Raw genomic sequence first — 6,000 nt, 5'->3', positions numbered from 1 at the left:
GAGTTTGCAACAATTTATGCTAATATTATGACATTACCATATTTTAATATAGAATTATTTGTATTTATCTCAATTCAATTCCATCCCACATATATTCAATTATATATTCTTAGTTTTGTTCTTTTCTGTTTAGTTATTTCCCTCATTCATCACTGCACATAACAAAGATAATTTCATAGAATTTTCCATGATGACACCTAAGGTCATGGTACTGAGTTGTTGCAGTTAATTTAGAACAGAAATAAGCAGGAAGAGGGGTTTTTTTCTTTTTCTTCTAATTCACTTTGTACCTCACACTTCTTGGCAGACAGGTCTTTTACTGCAGTGCTCCCATTCACTGAAATTGTGCTGTTGTCTGTTTCCAGTGATAGTCTTGCTGGTGTGCCCTCATCCTAGGATCCTGCTCACCACAGCATCCGAATTGACAAATCAATTGGCACAGGAGGCAACATGCCCATACGTCACCCTCATACGCGGTTGCCATCAGCATTGGTGCACAACCAGACTCAGAGGGTTAGAAGCATTTCTAAACTCACCAAGTAAAATGTAATCTCTCAGGACTTAGAGCAACTGCTTTCTTCTCTCAGGTCTTGTTCAAATACCTAATTGTGTGCCAGCTTCAAAGGTCAGCGTTATACATCTCAATCCTTCTTTGCAGTTACTCTAATAACTACACTTTAAAGCGATCTAGACCACTATTATGAACTCCTTTTATACAGAGGAACCAGGTATCCCTATCCTGTGATCCTAAAACTTATGTATGCAGAAAAACTTCTAAACAGTACTTTGCATCATAGTAGTAACTCTGTTGTAATTTAACATCAACTAAAAATAAATCTTTTTAACTTGTGTCCAATGTATTTGTCTCTGTGACTTGGTCTCCCAACAAAGCACATCACTCCTGTGCCAATGTGTTCATACTGCAAGAGACGTCAGTATTATAGCCTTTGCTTGACCAGAATGAAGAAGTAAGGTAAAACAATTTGCACAGAGGCAGTGAGAGAATGGAAGGTCTCACTTCTTTCCTTACTACCCATGGACCACTACCCTTTCTTAATATGTGGCACAGATTTTAGAAGTGGTTTGCCCATGCTGAACCCTTTTTTCCCACAAGTGTTCAGATGTAATAAATGCTGGCACATTTTGAATGTGATATTTAAACAAAATTCTAATTACATTTCATCCTGAGGTCGGGGGATTTTTACATAACCAGAGTCTTAGGGATCAGTTATGTGGCAAGGAAAGCAAGAGTAAAATGCAGCATTTCTGATCTGACTGTTTTCACATCTTTTTTACACACATTTTGGACAAAAAAAAAGTCACCACACAAGAGCAACCCCCCTGATTCCAGTATGGTATTTAAGAATATTTAATCTTCTCAGAGCATTTTTTAAAAACACAGCACTGAAACAAGGAGCAACTCCTTATGGGATAAGTCAATTGGAGCAAAGAGAGCAATGTTCCAACAATGAGAAAGCATTCCCAAGGGACCCAGAGACAACATGTATCAGCAGGCTGCAGTAAGTTTGGGGCGCGTGTGTGTGTTTATTAAGAGATTCATATCATGTTGTGTGGGTGTCCTACACTCGTCTGACATGTTTTCAGAGAGTTCTATTTTCTTCTATGGACATAATAGCATTCTGTTTATTTGTTTGAGACAGGACATCTGGGAGAAGAAGCTAAAACATATACATACCATGGGGAAGAAAATAAGAATAAGCAAACATATGGAATGTCTGGACTACAGGATACAAACCCCACAGGATCTAGAGAGCACACATTTTTCCTCACAATAAATGGTAACCAGCTGAATCTACTCTTTTATGTCTTTGGAGCATTCAAGCTTCTATAGTCAGAAAACTACTGGAATCTGAAGAGACATAGACTAAGCTGCTACAAAGTAATAATGAAATATTTTCATATGTGTATCTTTTATGCTTGGCAAAAAAAAAAACAGAAAACACTTCTCTGTAGTACATACATGTTTCCTTCTGACTGTAACCCTCCCACAAACTCCCATCTGTGATTCAGACGGTGCTAGAAGTTAATTTTCCACTGTTCACATGAAAATCTGTGCATTGTACCCATCTCAGTAACTCTGTTGCTGCCATAGCAATTTATCTCGTCGAAAGAGGGGAAAAGGCTTCTTATATATAAGCAGCAAAACATATGCAGCAATATAAGCACAGCACATCAGCAGTAAATCATGCAAAGCTTGAGGCTGACAAAAAGGTTGCATTGATGCTTGTGGGCTAGTACAGGATAGACTTGTAACAATGAGCAAACACACGCAGAATCATTGTAACTTCTCCTGTTGTAGAAAGAGGATTTCCTGCTACTTAACCCTGTTGACTAGTTCCATCCTGCATGTGAACTCAGAAATAAACATGTATTATGGCTTTCAAATTAATTTACACTGGCTGATCCAAGCAAGAGGTCAAATTATACTAAAACAAATGAGCAGTTAGCACACACCTCCACGTTAGATGGCGCTACAAGGGTATTCCAGTGTTTTCCAGGCACAACTGAAACAAGCTGAACAATGGAAAACCAAAACTTTTCCCAGGAGTTGCTCTCACTGCAAAGAAAAATCATAACTGCATGTCTATCGGAGCCATCATAAACATATCTGTTTAACATATGGGGAGCAAAAATATATAACTTCCAGTCTTCATAAAGTCACTGCTGTAGTCGTCTTCACTCAGATCCCTCCTGAGAACTAGATCCTGCCATTAGAGCACTAGTAGACAATAACTGTTTGCTAGCAGTCAAAGCAAGATTTTCCTGTGACTTCTGTTTATTATGCTAAAAGGGATGGTTCCATCCTTATCTTATTCTGCCGAGCTCCTCTGCCATGTCACTTCTGCTTGTATTTTTTTGTTCGCAAGCTCTTTGTAGCAAGGGCTGTCTTTTTAATTATCTGTGCTAACAATACTTGGCTCAATGGAGCAATAAGGAATACTGCACTGCAAAATTATGATAAAATACCCTTTCCTTATGGAAGAAACTAAATAAACAGTTCTATTCTTCCTGCAACTCTATTAGAGCACATATAAACATAATCCCGTACCAAGCTTTAGATATAATGCTCAATTTCTTCAACAGAAACAACGAAACCCACAGAGACTACAGAAAAGATGAATTTCAAATTCTAATAGACACAAATGGACTTTAATATGTCTCTCCAAAGATCTTCCAACTAGCAAAAATCACCAGGGGAGAAGATTAGAGTGATAATGACAAGTCACAGTCATGCATGTATCTGATACACTTTTAAACTGAACAACAAATCTAAACCAAACAAATGACACATATTCAGAATGGCAAGAACTGCTTTTTTCCTGCCTCTGTTGCCTGCTTAAAAATTCCTATCTATCTTGTGTTTCCTTCCCCTTTGAGGACAACTTTTTTAACATCATCCAGACAATCAAAATTAATAACAAAGACTTAGCACATGCAACACATCGGGACTGGGACTGCTACAACCACTTGCCAATAGGAAAAAGTACCCAGAGATACACAGTGAAAACAACACACTACGACCTGTAGTGTGAAAATATTACACAAAACTTTTCAAAAAATGGCAGTCATTACATCACTCACAGAAGGAATATTTGTAAATAGAGTATACTGTTCAGTGGGAAAAAATGGAAACAAAGCCTAATATTTTTGTGACAAACTTGCCTGAGCAAATCCAAGCAAGCACAGTGTGAGTGCAGAAACAGAGAGAGAGGGAGCTGCAGACATCCCTGAGCAGCACAAAGACTTTGGGGCAAGTCAGCTCTTGGGTGTAAAGGAACACTTGGATGATGATTACTGTGAGCATTAGGATGCAGGTTCTCTCTCTAATCCATGATTTTAACCCAGAAATTACATCCTGGCAACTTTATTGCTAAAACAACCCCAGATCATTTCAGTACTATATCCTCTTTTCTATCCCACTTACATCCCTTTTCATCATAGTTTAGATAGGAAAGTTTAGTCCCACTTTCCTAAGATATTGGTGGCAATCACTGGAATGAGCAAATGTGAGGATACCAGGAAAGAATCCACATGGTAAGGTTTCAGCCCTATGCCATGCATGTCTCTGATGGACATTGGAAAACAGATAAATAAGTTCTTTAATATTTGTCTGGATTCTTAAGTGTTCAACCCACAGACACTGTTCTGTTAATTCTGAATGATCAGCCTTCCAAACCATGAAAAATAACACCTAATGTTTTGATATTGTAGGTGGTCTTGCAAAGCCCACCCATATAATTAATAACGCCTTGCCACTTACTGCAGATAGATAGCTATTGCAGTGTCCAGTGATTTCAATTGTTTAAGAAATTAAAGGACTCAGATTATGATATGTCTATCTCTGATTGTGAATGACAAACTGCACAAATAACAATATTTATTTTCCATTTTGTTCTTGTGTTCTGAGTTACCTAGGACCCTTCATGATGAAGCTACTGTTTAATACAGTTGTTTTGGACAGTTTGCTATGAATTCAAAAGAACAAAGCTGAATTTAACAAATTCTTTGTGCAGCAATCAACCACAAACGAAACAAAATAAACAATGCCTGCTTCTCATGTAGAAACTGCATAAAGTAGTGACATTAGACCAAACAAATTACTGCACCTTCCTTGTGAAATAATTACAATCTCAGCAGCTAAGTTTTTTCTAGTCATTGATATTTTACAGATATGAGCTTGTTTCTCTGTTGCTCTGCCCCATAAGCTGTATACAAAAGGGGCACAGTTTGAGGAACAACTTTTTTAAATCCATACCTGTTCGGTTAAGACAATTCCAAACATTTACATTTCCTGTGCCTTTGTTTAGACTGTTCACCTGAAAGAAAGGGGTGAACAAGGAAGCAAAGTTGGGTTTGTTTTTTTTTAAAAAAAAAATGTTTTTAACTACTGGTATCCTGGAGTGATTTTTCTGCCTTTCTTGCTGGGACAATGAAACACTGTGTAATAATTTGTATTGCAAACTACAACAGGTGTGGTTTTAAGAATCAGTTTCCACAAGGTAGAGATGCAAATGGCTATACAAGATGCAAGGCAATGGAAAATCAGGTCCCGTTGCATTTAGGTTGTTCTCCTGGAAGTTACAGAAATGTTAACAGACAGAAGCAGGAGACAGTTCTTTGTCTGTACAGTGGGTTCCCTACATAGTAAATGGTGTGTTTTCATTTTAGATGACTTTCAGGTCTTCCTGTAAACTCTACCAAACATATGGTCCAGTGCAAAGTACATGTAAGCCAGTGGAAAGACTCCTATTTACTTGAATAAGCTTCAGGTAAAGTCTTTAGGTACTTATTCCCAGGGAATGATTGTCAACAAAAATAAAGGGAAAAAAAGAAGGCACAAGGTAAGAGGAGACAGAACTAGATTTTAGTATGGAGTAAGTCTGTTTCACTCTCTGCTCTAAAAAGAGCTAGAGAAAAAATTTTCAAATGTCTTTTTTATACATTAAAATACTTGCATGTCAATATTAGCAACTTCCAGGAATATTTGCAGGGTTTACATTTCAGTGAAACTGGATGCAAAACCAGACTGATTTCCTTTACTTCTTTGTCCTTTTTAAAACATTGCAAAAGTCTTCTTTCCCCTCTGACACTTAGAAAAATTAAAACTTTTACTTTCCAAAAGGAGGACTTAAGTGCAACAAAAGCATGTGCAGGAAAGACTTTTCAAGAGACTCTGTTTCTTGTAAATTAGTGTTACAGTTACTCTTGCCATACTATTGCAAAAAAAATGAAGAAGACAGAGGGATGGCCCTAAAAATGTTGTCCTTGATTTAATACCAGTACAGAGCACACGTGTATTTGAGTGCATAAGCACACATATAAGTATTTCTTTCTCCTTTCTCCAAAGTGCTGTGGACAGAGAATAACAGGGAAAGCTTTTATCCGCAGCCTGGCATGCTTCTCTGTATAACTCTGGTCTATGCAAATGCACATAATAAAAATACATAATATGAATGTATGTATACTAAAAGTATAGAT

Source organism: Nyctibius grandis, chromosome Z, assembly GCF_013368605.1.
Source record: "Nyctibius grandis isolate bNycGra1 chromosome Z, bNycGra1.pri, whole genome shotgun sequence".
Lineage (NCBI taxonomy): Eukaryota > Metazoa > Chordata > Aves > Nyctibiiformes > Nyctibiidae > Nyctibius > Nyctibius grandis.
Note: the sequence above shows the minus strand (reverse complement) of the source record.